This window comes from Euprymna scolopes, chromosome 23, assembly GCF_053919585.1.
Source record: "Euprymna scolopes isolate OS-2025 chromosome 23, ASM5391958v1, whole genome shotgun sequence".
Classification (NCBI taxonomy): Eukaryota; Metazoa; Mollusca; class Cephalopoda; order Sepiida; family Sepiolidae; genus Euprymna; species Euprymna scolopes.
The window spans coordinates 641,676-658,468 of NC_136504.1; positions in this window are offsets into that span (position 1 = coordinate 641,676).

Here is a 16,793-nt window from a genome sequence, read left to right on the forward strand (position 1 = left end):
TCCCAAAAAATGATACCATTTGTATTCTGCCAAGCACATCTATCCAAACATTTGATTATATGAAAAACCTTAAGGGGCTGAATAAGATTTAAACCTATAATACCATCTTAGGTAGAATAGTTCAAGTTATCATAACCTGGACTTAGATAGAATCCTGTATATTAGCCACAATCTCAGCAAAGCTTGAGATTGTAAATTTTAAGTTTAAACCATTGGTAAATATTGTAGTAAAGGAAAAGGGCTTCTTTGACCTCAAAGACACTTTGAATCGATGAAGATCAATATTCTAGGTATCTATAAATGTACTTATAGGCACACTAACTGTTTCCAATTGAATACCCTCTCGAGAACATAATATTTTGTTTACGGCACTGGAAAAAAAATGAACTTTTGCTTGTAGTGTCAATAACTTTAACTGACATATGTAGCTTGGGACAAATACACTCATTGTGAGCAGATGGTATGGAAGTCTTACCCATGAAGGACTGAGTTGATTTTGGGCACATCATCGAAAAATGTGAACTAGCTTCACAAGAAACATACAGGGAGGGGAATCCCTTTATCCCCAGATAATTTACCTCCTTGTAAAAACACAAACAATTCTTACATAGATCAAGCTCTTCGGCTTGATAAGATTGGAACCTAGAACGGTTCTTCGCTCTATGATCATAATTATTACATAATTTGCAAGATTTTTATCATAAGCTCATTCTCTAATTCCCTAGTAAAAAACTCTTTCCTTAAACTTAGCCAGACTCCTCCGGACTTCCATAGCAAACGCCAAATCCTCCTTACATATTACTGCATGCTCTACATCTTTGCATTTAGCCAATATTTGATCAGCCAGATTTTTGCAAACTGATAACCATCTTTTTACATCAAGGACATGAGATTTTCTTTCAGACGATTATATACTAGTCTCATCCGATATTGCAACAGTTGAATCCCAAATCTCTTTACCATCAGCTTTCCTTCCTTTCTTAAGAGAACCATTTTGACAACGCAGCAAATTTAAAATAAACTCAATCGCCAATCATTAAAGAAATATTTACATATATATATTTGAACATTTCAAACCCTTAACTTGAAATATTTGTATATATATATATATATATATATATATATATTTTGACATATTAATGTTTAACAGTTCAAACCTTTAACTTGAACCAACCCAATACGAAATATCAGAATATACATCACAAACAACTAAATGCTGAGGAACTCAATACTAATAAATGTAATTTTATAATATTTATACAGTGGCCTCTCTACATACGAGCTGCTCTTGTTATGAGAATTTCGAAATATAAGATGTCTTCAGAGCAAAACTCTTGTCCTACATATGAGCAAAAATCCAAGTTATGAGATCCAGATGCTACCGCAAGGTGATTGAGTGTGTCATGTTTCACTACATCTTAACAGTGTCATTTTTTTATTAGGAACATTTCTACCCTTACACCGTTTTCTCTCAACATCTTATCTTATTGTGACACCTTTTATTGTTCATGCTTTTATTCTTCACATCCTATTCATTAACAAATGCTCTCTAACTTAATATAAGCTGTTTTCTGTGAGTTTTTACTCCTAAGTCTAATTTCTCCCCATTTCTTGCTAATGTGATCTTGTGAACAACACGTTTTCTTTCTCTCTTTCTACCTTCTCATATTTCTCTCATTATAGCCAGCCACATGTTTTATTTATTTTAATTAATTTCCCTGTCATTGCAGGATTTACTGCCATACAGACCTGATCCTATGCTCTTGTGATGTTTTAATCAAATTGCATCTTTTTTGTGACCCTAACCATGAGTTTAAAAAAAGGAAATGGAAAAGTGTCCTCTAAGAAAAAAGAGGATGATGTCAATCAAAATGAAGCAAGAAATAATAGACAAATATGAGTGCGGTGTTCGTATGAGTGATCTCATGAAGTGGTACAATCAGCCATCATCGGCGATCTGTACAATATCGAAACAGAAAGATACTATAAACGTTATAAAACTGATCAGGGGTGTTACTATTATTTCCAAATTGAGGATGATGCCTATGGCAAGATGGAGAGATACCATCACAGAGAGTATCATCTCTGAGAAGGCATTCTCTATCGACAAGGATCTACAACTTGAAGCAGCATCAAGAGAGGAAGAGACATCATTAGGTACACATGGGGTGGATTTCAAGGCCAGCCATGGCTGGTTTGATAAATTCAAGAAGAAGACACTCTGTGATAAGGCATGATGAAGTAGTGAATGCAAATACCAAAACTACGGATGAGTTTGTGCAGCGCTTCACTCCACTAATTTTGGAAGAAGAAGGTTATGTCCTGCAGCAATGTTTAACTGTGATGAGACGAGCCTTTTTTTAGAAAAAATGCCATGCAGGACATTCATTACTGTTGAGAAGAAACAACTGCCAGGTCACAAACCCATGAAAGATCGTCTAACGTTAGCACTGTGTGCTGATGCTAGTGGTGACTGCAAAGTAAAGCCACCGCTGGTGTATCATGCAGAGAACCCACATGCATTTAAGATTTATAAAGTCTTAAAAGAGAGACTACAGGTGATGTGCAGGGCCAATGCCAAAGCGTGGGTGACTCAGCAGTTCTTCACTGAATGGTTGAATTTAGTGTTTGGCCCTTTAGTGAAGCAATATCTCCAGGAGAATGGCATTCCCTTCAAATGTTTGCTCATTTTGGACAATGTTCCCATGTGTCCACGGCCTAGAAGATGACATAATGAAAGATTTCAAGTTCATCTCGATGCTCTTCCTCTTCCCCAATACCATCTCAATCCTCCAGCCCATGGATCAACAGATGATCTCAAACTTGAAAAAACTGTACACTGAGCATTTGTTCTGGTGATGCTTCGAAATCACGGACAATACTCAAATAACCATTTGTGAGTTTTGGAAAGAATATTTCAACATTGTCATAACTCTGAAAATCATTGATGCTGCATGGCAGGGCATTACAAAACACGCATTCAATTCTGCCTGGAAGAAATTGTTGCCTGATTGCCACACTGAAAGAGACTTTGATGGTTTCGATCCCCAAACTGAGTCCAACGTGATGTTGGACAAGATTGTTTCTTTCAGAAAGTCCATTGGACTGGAGGTAGATGAGAAAGATATTAATGTGCTTGTGCAGGAGACAAGCCCCAAAATCTTACTTCCATCGCTGTTAGTGCTCCCTAGATGTCGAAAAGCCTTCTATTCTAATAGTTTCTTCTTTTGGACTGAAACTTCACTCTATTTTCTGCTTCCCTGACTGTACTGACATGCAAAAGTTTAAATGTAATGTGAATAGATATCTTGCTGCTCAACTCCCCACAATCTTATATAGTAGCCCCTTACCTACAAGCAGCAATACGCATTGTTTGAGGTAAAAAAGAGTAAAGAAAAAAAAACCAATCAGTTTTTCAGTCTTATTTTAATTATGAATTATTGAAAATACTTTTTGCAATTGTGTTTTATCTATTTAATTTTGTTAATTTTTATTGTATATTTTTCAATAATGTCCTTTGTTTATATTTTATTTCAATAAATCGCTTCACAATAGAAATACTGAAGAACAATAAAAATGAAGAGACTGATTTGCCTTGTCGCAGCTACACTGGAAATTAGAAAGTACATTAGCTGACTATAACTGAATAAACATGTCTATTCAACATTTTACACAAACTAAATTCTACCTCTCTTCACTTTGAATCTTCTAAGGAAGTACACTGAATTCACAGTCACTAAAAACTCTTTAATTTTGGTTGTTTTAACAAGTTGTTAACAAAATGCAGAAGTTATAGTGGTTTCAGTTCTACCCAAAGCAGGCCAAAGGATTAGTTGGCCAAACAAAATGCCCTTTTCTCTTCCCTGCAACCTCTTTCCCACAGAAGAAACATTGCAAGTCTGTCTCTGCTTTATCGTTATTTTCATGGCAAGTGCTCATCTGAGCTCCAATCTATGGTCCCCCCGACCTAACTTTTATAAAAGACTTGTCTAGCTGAAACCACTATCAATAATTTACCCCACTCTTTATCTATGCCTAAACCTAAATGTAGATTCCATGAAAAAAGCTTCTTTCTTAGAACTACACACCTGTAGAACTCTGTTTCGTTTCCTGCTTTCCAACTGACTACGATATGGTCGTCTTCAAGTCCAACATGAACAATCCCCTTAAGTAATTCAATTTACCAAATTTCCACTACTAACGATTACTACAGTATTTTCCCATTGACTAGCATACACTCATTAACTCTTATCCTTAAATGGCCTCCGGGCCTTGGTAAGTGGTGACTCCTTTGTAAAAAAAAAAAAAAAACGTGGTGAGACAACAACTGTGGAAAGCAGTGGTTTCAATCCTACCCAAAGCAGACTAGAGGATTATTTGGCCAAATATGAGGAAAAATATACTGAGGTAGAAAGAGGAGAGAAAGATATTAAGGGAAACAAGGAACCAAATAAATAGACTTAAATTAATAAGTGAAGAAATAATATACACATACCAAGTTAAGGCAAAAGGCAAAGTGAGCGTAGGGACACCACGCATGTTAGAAAGGCAGGAAACTAAAGTCAAATATGGCACTACAGAAACAAGTCTCATTTGTAAACATGTAGCCAAGAGATGGAAAAAAAGAGAAAGTAAAATGGTGAGACAAAAACCCAGAAACTGTTTATATTTAAGTTAGAGGAGCATTCGTTAACTGATAAGTAATGGAGAATAAAAAATGAACAATAATTAAAAACAAGGTTTATAATGTCACAGGAAGATGAGAGTTCCGGGAAACCGGTGTAAAGGCAACTTGTTCCTGAAGAAAAAAGGGGCACCATTAGGTGATGTGGAACATGACAACAACTATGGAAGACAATAATTACTGGGGATACAATTACAAAACTCGGCATTTCTGTCGCAGTTAATCAGCTGAAGAAGGCCAAAGGATGAGTTGGTCGAAACTTGGTGAAACAACAACAACAACTATGAAGATGAGGATGACAGTCCACAAAAGAATAATAAATTGTTAATAAAACTTGACTTTATTTCCTTGATATCACTTTTCCTATTACATAATATCATTTATTATTCATTACCGGTTTTGTTAAATTTGTTGCAGTAGCATCATGCGTGTTCAACAACATGAATTGATAAAATTGATATCAAGGTAATTCATTTACAACCGTAGACTTTATTTAAAACGAGTAAAAACATTTATCTATTTTTTTATACAGACAGTATTTTTTGGTAGAAAATGTATAAGACCATGTGTGTGTACGTGCACATTTGTTGATCTCTGCGATCATGAGTGGACTAAGATTAGCATTTTTTTTTTATTACATTTTCATTCCAAACAAGGCACATTGCCACTTTGATGTACGGGGCTACTATTAGGGGCCTAAGCTACAGGGGTACTATGTAGGGAGTTGGGCAGCAAGATGTCTGTTCACGTTACATTTGAACTTCTACATGTCAGTACATTTGGGGAAGCAGGGAGCCGGAAGGGAATTACAAAGTCTAGCAGTTCTAGGGAAACTACTTGAGTAGAAAGCTCTCTTACATCTAGGGATCTCTACTATGATGGGGTGGGATTTAGCTGCTTGTCGGGTTTGTCAGGGGTATTTACGTCGAGGGGGTACAAGTGCTTGCAGTTCGTCGGAGCATTTACCATTAAAATACTTGTAGAACAAGCAGATGGACGCAACATTTCGTCGGTAGGACAGAAGCTGCAGCTTAGATGACAGTTCAGGACCTATCAGGTTGGAGACTTCCTTTTGGACTTTGTCTAGAAGTGAGAGACTAGTAGCAGATGCTATAATATGACAACAATACTCCATACATGGGCGAATGGTGGCTTTATAGAGATACAGGATACTTTCAGGCATTACTAGCTTTTTAGCACGGTAGAGAGAGCCTACCTTCTTCGCAGCGGTCCTGGCAATGCTCTCAATGTAATTGTTCCAACTTATGTTCCCTGTGAACGTTAGGCCGAGGAGTTTAAAAGAAGTACTTTCGGGTAATGTGTTCTTGGCCATTGCTATTGGTAGTAGAGAAGGTTTCTTGTAATTATTGAAGAACACAAGTTTAGTCTTGGCAGCATTGAATGTGACCATCAATTTTTGTTCCCATTCTACTACAGATTGGAGGTCATCCTCTAGTGTTTCTGCCATTTCCTTAGATGTGTGTTCATTTGTTTTCCTGTCGTGTCTGTTATAGAGCGTGACGTCATCAGCATATATACCCATCTCGGAGGCAATTTTGTCGGGGGAGGTCATTTATGAATATTAGGAATAATAGAGGTCCAAGGATAGACCCCTGAGGCACTTCCGCGTTTATATTATACTTTTTAGACGTATGACCGTTGAGGAAAACCTGGATTTTTCTTTTATCTAGGAAGGATTTAACTATGTTGAGTATTCATCCAGTATTCGTTCATGTTTTGCTTGCGGTTACAAAAGTTAATTCAGTGATTCTACCGTTTGTTTGTTCATGATTTTTGCAAAGTTTAGCTTATCGCTGTAAGGCTGTATTGGTCACAGTAGTTCTTTCATTACTGAGTTGGTTTGCATGTGTAACCAAACTCAGCACACTTAAGGCATATTCGTCAATTTTGCATGCTACGGGAAAAAGAGAAAAAGAAAAAGAGAGAGAGACAAAAGAGGAAGTTGATATTGTCATCTATGTGCTGAAATATGCAACTGCTAGAAATAAGGGGCGATAACCGTATGTGTTTTAAAGTAAAAGTGTTGTGTCTTTTGCATTGTGTTTATGTGTTCACTATATGTGAAACTAAAGACTAATGTGTCTCCACAAATTTAAATTGTTATAGTCTTTTTATTTTTGATTCCTTTTTCTTTTTCGCATTATTGACATTTTTTCTATTATTTACTTATGCATAAAATAAATAAACAAAAACAACGTTTATCTATTTTTATGTCCAATCATCACATCTCTATCACAATTATAATATTCAGTCTCAAAATCTAATCTATCTCTGGACAGATCTTTATTTATCCCTCTTTCTCTTACATCCATTCTTATCACTTGCTCTGTCATAATTGTCAACTGATCTCAATTATTCAATACTTAACCCAAGACTTCTCATCCATCTTTTCAACAAGACCAAACTAATGAAGTCTCTTGTTTTGCACGCATCTTCAATACTCACTAATTGTCTTGCCTTTAGTTTGAATTATACATGTAATACGATTTAAGAAAGCTATAACCTCCATCCTCTCTAACTACAGGTAAAAAATATTAAACAAATCATTTACAATAGATATTGTGTGTTAGCCTTAAACTAAAGTTAATAATTTACAGTATACGTATCGTACACTAATATTAAACCATCCACAAATTTATTGAAAAAAAAACAAACAAACAAAACTTATGAACACAAACCTTACAAAAATTGTAAAATGCCGGTTTAATAACATTTTAAAAAGAATAGGTTTACATAATGTATTATAGCTAAAGGGAGGTAACTATAATTTTCAGAATCTGTTAATAAGGGAGGGAACTCCTATTGATATGAAAATTAATCGAATACACTATTTATTAAATGAGGTGGCGTCTCCACCCTCTTATAATTATATAGAAATATTTGGAAAAAAAACAAACAAAAAAAAACAAAAAAAAAACAAAGAGAGTTTAGTTTCTAGCGTGTGTCCCCCTCAAGAGCACTTCCTCCTCACAAGAAACTCAGAAAATTTATGACAATTAATTGTAATTCTATGTCATTTCATAAAATCCAAATCAAAGTAAAAACAAGGATTTAAAAAAAAATTATAAAAACAAACAAAAAACAGTACGGGCTAGAAGTAAATATTAAATAAAGTCACATTCCTAAATTTTTGCGATGAGGGTTAGTTATTCATATTACTTGGATTTTTTGGACTACTGTTCTTATCTTTAGTGTTATTTTTTTCTGCGAGGACGCATTGGGTAGACTACTTGGAAAAATTCAGATGTAAAAGTGACATTATTCTAAAGGTGGAAGGTTGAATCCTTAGTGTGAGCGACTGAAAATACAATTGCGAATTACCTCTAGGAATTCTATCCAATCATGGCTGAAGGAACAAGAGCAAGCTACCTAATTAAATAAAGGGGTCTGTTCGAAATTCTGTGCAGATTCTCAAGTTCAACAGAAAAATTTTTGTGTTCAACAAGATACACCTGAAGAAGGTTGGAGGTTACATCGACTGAAACGTTGTGAAAATAATACTCAGTAAGATAACAGTAGTCCGAAAATTCCAAGTAATACAAAATAAAATCAGTTTATTTAGAAAGATTAAAAAATAATAAAAAATGCAAAATAAATCAAAGTAGCTGCATAGTAGTCTTGTAGCAGTGTAGGGGTGCAGAAGTAAAATTAAATCTCTTTGCCCCAAAGAAAAATAATAAAAAGAAAGAATGAAACAAAACGGCACCTCTTTCTGATTTAAAATGAACCACATTTATTTTTTAAAAACAACAAGGTGAATGAACAAAGGTCCAATTGGTGAAAGTTCTTTCAAAGTCATTATGATTAAATGTTAGATGAAAGTCTTTTGTGGAATTAATGAGTTTAGAAGGTTAAAGTCCTGTGTGAAAATAATGAGATTATTTTCAAGTTCGTGTTTTATCTGGCAAAGTTTGCCTTATTTAAAGTACCATGAGGAAAGTAATTTTGTGAGGAAAGTAATTCGTTGTTATTAATTAGAAAATGTGCGGAATGGATGTGTGTGTGTGTGTGTGTGCATAAGTGATTTTTGAGTGTCCACATGGCGTGTGTAATCATGGTGTTCACTGCTTTGGCAGCGACGATGTTGTGAAGACGAGAGGCATGTTCTTGTGTGTCATCGAAGTGAGAAGAAAGGAAGAAGACTGAAATGACTGAATGAACGAATGAATGAATGAATTGAATTCACTGAATTGACCCTAGAAGACTGTTTGATGCGTTTTTATACATTTTAAGCCGGCTTCAAAAACAAGATTGCTACTGCTGATATTTTGGTTTTTGGAAAAGCGTTAAAAAGACAATCTTCTGAAATTTCTCATTGGTCGTTTGTGTCACGTGATACTGCCACCAACTACGTCCACCAGAAATATGTTTATTTTACTTTTGTTGTTGTGAAAAAAGTGTGTGGGCGTATTTGAAATTGTGTCATTGCTAGAAAAACTTATTTTTGTGCAAAATGCATGGGGAAATTGAAATGAATAATGGTTCGTTTATTTGCGCGCGAACGTGTGTGTGTGTGTGTGTGTGTGTGTGTGACTTCATAGCAGTCATAAATAATGAATTATTTTCTCCTTTAGAGAACTGTCCCTGTTAAGTGATTTGGTTACATTGTCCAATCAGCTTGGAGGGCACATTTATTTCATAAGTCCCAAAAAGGATTACTTAAGTTCTTTTGAGAATCACACACGATGATCAAAAAGTTTACTTAAAGCAACCAAGAAGGAGCTCAAATTCATGGCCCTGCCAGCTGATCATCAGCATATTTAGTTTAATGTTTGTTTTATATATGTTGAGTGGCTTTCAGAAATTGACTTCTAAACTAACCTATCACTAGACAAGCCTTTATTTATTCTTCTTTTGCTTAAATCAACCCTTATCACTACTGGCCATTTTTTACTTGACCCTTTTCTGCCAACACACCCTGGTATCTCGATTCTAAATAGTAAAACCTTTGAGAAAAATATTTTAAAAACTAATTAATTATTGTGCAACAATAAGACGTGTCTGTCTGCATGCTCTTTTTCTTTGTAAAATAAATGACAAAATAGCTTGTACATCAAAGAATTAGAAACTTATTAAAAATAAAAATAAAAAAAAATGATTGACAATGCATACTTGTCCATATGTCATTTGTAAAAAGAAAAAAAGGTAACTTAATACTCACAGTTGAAACTTCACAATAATTTTTCAAGAGAAAATTGTCTTGTGTGGGTTTCTTTTTTTTTTACAAAATTTGTTCAAAAGTTCTCATTGGTAGACAATAAGTATTTTTTAAAAAGAATTCTTTTTTGTTGGAAATCTTGCACGACTGGCGACAAAATTTCAATAAAATAGTTCATTCTTTTTTTTTTTACAAAATCTTGTATGACTGAGAACAAATTCTTAATCGAAAGAGTTCAAATATTGGGCAAATTTGGGTTCATACGTTTCTTCTCTTTTCTTCTTTTTTTTTCTCAAGTAATAAAAAATAAAATATTACTTTATACTTTGAAAATTAAAATATTCATGTCCTAACCTAATAATATTTATATAAATTCAAAAACCTTTTATGTACTATTAAATTAAGCACAACAAATGTACGATTACTTCTTCCTGCTGATTTATTATTCAGGCAACATGCGCACATCGTTATGGTGATCTGCTGGGTCTGTCTATGCAAAATATATTAATATTTCTTGCAGTATTGTTTAAATGAATCTTAAAACGAATGTAGTCAGAACTTTCAGCTGAGAGTTTATTTTTTGGCAAATATCTTTTTAGGTCCATATCTGTTTCTCCAATTCCAGCACCTCATGCGCTAGTAACTTTCAGCGGCTCCTTCCAGCTGCATCTGCCCAAAGGCTCCTTCCAGCTGCACCTGCCAAATGGCTCCAGCTCCTTTCTGCACCAGAGATTCCTTTCCTAATTTCTTTCAGCAATTCCAGTGTATAGCCTCTGACTACCTGTTCTAGTGCCTGTTGATGTCTGGCCCTCTCTTCCAGTGATCATTGATGCCTGGCTCCAGAATCCAACTTCCTCACTTCCAGCCTTTTCTGTCGAATCCAGCTCTTGGACATATCCACATGGACCGGACCTATGTGAGACATCCCATCACACCTTAGGTATACTCACATTAGTCTCCATGTGATGTTATTCAATGTGGTCCAGGATCCAGCTTTCTCATTTCCATTCCTGCAACCATTGTCCATGTTGATCCAGCCCTTGGCCATGTGCACATCGGTTGGACATTCCTAAGATATCTCATTACACCCCAAATACATCCACATCAATCTTTGTGTGACATAATTCAGTGATGTTCAGAATCCAGTTCCTATAGTTCTATCTATCCAGTCTCTGCTGCTGTCCAGGTACCACATTTCTTGTCCTCCAACCTTTCTGTTTCCAGAATCTTCACCGATTGATCTTCTCCAGTTCTACATTTTTCTTGTGTATTTATAGCAAAATAAATACAATGTCTCTTTTACAACTGTTCAAATGCATTTGTCTTCTCATCTTTGCCATTTGTTGTATTTTGCCTGTGTCTATTTTTTTAGTTATACGGTTGATCAGTATCCTATCTATCAGCCTGTTGCAACAACTATTACATACCCCAAAGTGGAAATAGTGCCCAAAGGATGATTTTATAACAACATAACAGTTACTACACTACTCCCTCAAAGGAAGAGGTAATACCTGGGAGGATAATTTAATGACAACACAATGCATACGACACTATCCCCTCTTTGAAGTTATGTTTTAATGTGATTTGCCAGATAACTTCTCTGACAATTTTATTATATACATTATGTTACATGAATTCTATGTATATTAAATTAAATTAAACACACGCGCGTGCGCACACACACACACACACACACACACACACACATATGAATACAAAATATCAAGAAAATAAGAAAACAACTCCCTCATGTACATATATATATACACATATATATATACACATATATATATGTACATATATATATACACATATATATACACACACATGTACATATATATACACACACATGTACATACATATACACACACATGTACATACATATATATATATATATATATATATATATATATATATATATATATATATATATAAAATAAAAATTACAATTAAATTTACTAAAATGATCCAAGATGGTAAAATTAAAGCATATTATAAATATTAAAGCATTAATATTTATAAAATTATCTCAGCCAGATGTAAAAGCTCGATAAAACCAATGTGTCCATTATGTCTCGGAAGTAGAGTGAAAAGCATATTTTATTTTTCTTTTATTAATATTATTGGAATCTTTTCTTTTTTCCTTGTATACATTTTTGTGAATTATTCCATGGATTTCTGCCTTTGGATTATTATGGACCATCTTCTTCCAATTACGGGATTTCCTTGGATTTTACTTGTACAAATGGAAATTCTTTTAACTTTCTTGAAGTTTTACATTTGGATTTTACCGTCACTGGATTTTTTATCTTCCACCAGACTATCCATTCATATGTAATCACCTTTTTCTTCACTATATTCCCTCTGCTTCACTTTTTTTGTTTTAAAGTAAGATCTTTGACTTACTTGTTGTTTCATCAAATACTTCTGCATGCAAAATCCAATCCCGCATTTTGCTAATTCCTACCCTCTGATGAGAAGGAAAGTATTTCTTCGAAACTCCGCAGATTAAGGACTATCCATTTATCTAGTGTTTCCTTTTCAGATTAAATATGTTTTTAACTCATTTCAAAGTGTTTTTTAACATATTTTATTAACTGTTTGCTCATATTCATATATATATATATATATATACACACATAAAAATTTAGTGGATTATGTCATCTCTTTATGATGTGCAAGAGGACAAACAAACAAGATAACATGATCCACATGGTACATAGATGAATTGCCCATTTTGAAAGCAAATTTTAATAAATAACTAGCAGGCTGCCAAGCATTGCCTGGTCGTAAAATGCATTTAAATATGATATTTTAATTAATGCAAATTATATATTTATTATAATAAGGACAGTTTTCTATCAGTTTTTATATTGAACCTAATATATAATAGTGAGATCAAAACTAAAAAAAATATATATGACTTGGGTGCCATCAGCTAGAATCGAAATACAAATGTACAACTCTCCGCCCTTATTCCTTAGCATCTGAGCCACGCCCATATATATATATATATATATATATATATATATATATATATATATATATATATATATATATATATATATATATATTTCTGTGGAAATATATTTTCTTATAATATATACCAATCCTCATTTGAGAAGCTCAATATAATTACAGAGCAATATAATGAATAAATGACAAAAGACTATATTCTAAACTTCATGATACTGACTATCTTATGATTTATTATATATATATATATATATATATATATATATATATATATATATATATATATATATATATGTATATATATATATATATTCACCTGTCATAATTTTTTTAAAGATGGAATTGCCCGATCGTCGAAGACAAGATTCAAGCAAGTACGGAAGCCACAGAGTTTTATAATAACCTAGTATCATTGATTTTTATTTTTATTAGAAGACATGTGCAAAGTAGTAGGATAACAATTGAAAAAGCAGTAACGCTTGTCAACACGATCACGGGTCATATTTCCACATTCCCTACTTTTTATTAGATGTTGCTCCAGACAAGGCATGAATCCACTTAATGCAAAGAGCTAAAAAAATACAACTTATAGGTCAAAAACTAACTAATGATAATATACTTTGACCCAAAAACCGCAATTCTTCTTCCTTTGTCAGAAACATAGCTGTAGGATGCAAGATCTCAGATCCTATGCATAGAGGTTCTGTTGATGGAGAAGCTACACACATGACATGACCTACTTTTAACATGAGGCTAGTCAGATAGTGAATAGGTGTATGCAAGCGTCTGACACAAAAGAAATCCTTAGTATTAACCTGCTCAAGCGAACACAAACACAATCAATAAAATCTGTGCATAATAATAAGTCATAAGAAATGAAATCTATTATAAATATGTGTCATATCAAGAATCTACTGTCACACACTCAGGCAAACGTGTTCGCTTTGCAAAGCACAATGGCCATATCTGCTACACATAAAGGAAGCAATAACAAAAACTCTCATATTTCTACAAAATGTCGTGCCTTCTCATAAAAGTCTCGGACATAATAGTAAAAACCCTAATTACTAATATTCTCAACAAATGTTCTCACAATAGCTCTGCTATTTTGGATGGAGATGTATTATGGGAGATTTATGAATAAAATAAAACCTCCCAACCGGATGTTGACTTGTGGCTGTTACATACAAAGTGTGTAAAAACGTCTCTGCACATGAACTCCATGGATGATTCCGGTCAGAAAAAGAAAAATAATTAAAAAAAAATAATATAGCTAATAGGAACCTTACATACCTCAAAATGAGATTTGGACAGCTGACATGTTTTCAAGATGGCAGGGAGATATAAAAAGCTAATTTTTGTGAATTAGTAAGAGAAAAGAAAACCTAAAGAAGCAAGAAATCAAATCTGCCCTTGAAGCTAAGAGCTAACCACTTTTCTGCTGATGACTGCTACAATATTTCTGAATAGAAGAAAAAAATAACCCTAACTCTAATATTTTACAAACGTTTTACCTTCAATTTCCTTCTCTCTTCCTTCCAAACATATTACCTTCTATAAAAACTATTAAAACATTTTCTGCCTTACCCAGTTTTGGATAACATTGTTTTGGTCTTAAACTGTATTTATTGCCCATCATGAATTATCAATTTATTTAAAAAAAAAAAAAAAACGAAAAAAATAACTTTAATTCAAGTTTTTAATCACCGGCGGCCATGTTTTATTCTCGCACTAAAAATGTTTTTATTGTTTTGAAACGTTATTGTACATAAAAACGAACTTTTTTTTTACAAAAGAGTTGCCACTTATCAAGGCCCAGAGGCCACTCGAAGAAAAAGATTAATAAGTGTACAGTAATCAATGGGACAATATTATAGTAATCATTAATAGTGGAAATTTGGTAAATTGAATTTCTTAAGGGGCGGCTCATCAAGAACTTGTTTATGATATGAGGGGCGTGCAATAAGTAATGCTCCTGACCCACTTCTCATAGCAGTAGAGCAACGAAACTTGGCACAGTTATTAGTCTTTCTCTATATAGGAACCACCCAGAGTTATGCATTTCTCCCATCGTTTGAGGCAGCTCTGGAGACCGTTTTTGTAGAACACCCCAGGTTGGTCCTCCAACCACGATGTGACTTCAGAAATCAAGGCTGCATCATCTGGGAAACGCTTTCCTTTCAAAAACAACTTCATGGCTGGGAAGAGGTGAAAGTCAGAGAGTGGAAGGTCAGGAGAGTAGGGAGGATGGGATAGGATTTCATAACCACATGCCCGTGTTTCTGATCTGGCAACATGCGAGTTGTGGACCGGAGCATTGTCCTGTAGGAGGAGGGTACCTTTGCTGATCTTGTCCCACTTCTTGATTTTGATAGCTTCCCTTAATTTCCTCAAAAGTGAAGCATAATAGGCTCCTGTGATTGTGGTACCCTTTGCCAGGAAATCTGTCATCACTACTCCGTCCTGGTCCCAGAAGACTGTGAGCATGACCTTGCCAGCGGAGGGCTGCACTCTTGCCTTCTTTGGAGGTGGTGAGTCCAAGTGCTTCCACTGTATTGACTGGGCTTTGGTCTCTGGATCATAGTGATGGACCCAGGTTTCATCCTGTGTAATCAGTCTTTTTTAAAACTTTGACTCATCTTCTTAACACATCTCCAAATTCATCCTCGAGCACTCGGCGCGTTCTCGCTTCTGGAATGGTGTGAGCAACCTGGGAATCCAGCTGGCAGACACCTTATGCATATGCAAATGGTCATGAATGATAGTTTCCATCTTGACATCTTGGGCTATTTGGCGAATAGTAATGCGCCGATCTTCAAAAATGGCAGCCTCAACTTGATGGACAGATGCCTCGTCAATAGCAGAAGGGGGTGGCGACCAGGTCTGGGTGCTGTTTCCACAGACTTCCGGCCATGTTTGAATTCACAATGCCAGCGTTTTACAAGATCATACGATGGGGCATTACCACCATAAGTTTCTTTCATTTCATCAAAAGTCTCCCGTGGTATGCGTCCTTTCAAATACAAAAACCGGATCACTGCTCGACATTCAACAGGCTCCATTTCACACCTGACTCAGTTCAAACACTTGTAAAACAGAAACCACAATTAATTCAGAGCTGTAATTTGCCACATAACCCGTAGAGATATAAATCATTGCACATGCAAAATTTCAGCTAGATCAGACAACTGGAAGTGGGTCAGGGGCATTACTTATTGCACGCCCCTCGTAAATGGATATTAATATTTAATTCTAGTAAGACTAAGCTGCTCTCCTTTAACAATTACAAGAAGCCTCTCCAACTACCGATATCCATGACAAATAACTCCCTTCCTGAAAATTCTACTTCATACTCCTCGGCTTAACATTCACAGGAAATATGAACTGGAATAAATACAATGAGGACATTGCAAAAGCTGCAGCATGTTAAAAAACTATGCACACCTGAGAGTATCCTGTACCTCTACAAGGCCACCATTCGTTCAGGCATAGAGCATTGTTGCCAGATCTGGGTTGATGCATTTACTAGTAGTCTCTCCCTCTTGGATAGGGTCCAAAGAAAGTTTCCAATCTAATACCTGCTTTCATGATTGTACTGATATTCAGAAGTTAAAATGTAATGTAAACCAACATCTTGTTAATTTTCTTAGGCATGGTCCCCATTAATAGCCCCTTACACTCACTCAACGATATGTGTTGTTTGGAGTGAAGGTAAGTAAAAAAGAAAAAGTTGTCCTGATGAACAATGAGGACTGGATATTCTGAGGTATGAAAAACATCTAACCCCTCTACAAGAGAAAAGTGATCTTAAATGAAGAGAAAGAGATAGGTTAATATATATCACACAATACAGAAAGAACTTAAATCGAAGTACATATAACAAACAATTTGTGTGAAATGTTGCCTGATACATTTTGATTTACCAATAAGCCTCAGTGTCGTATTCTTCCCCCC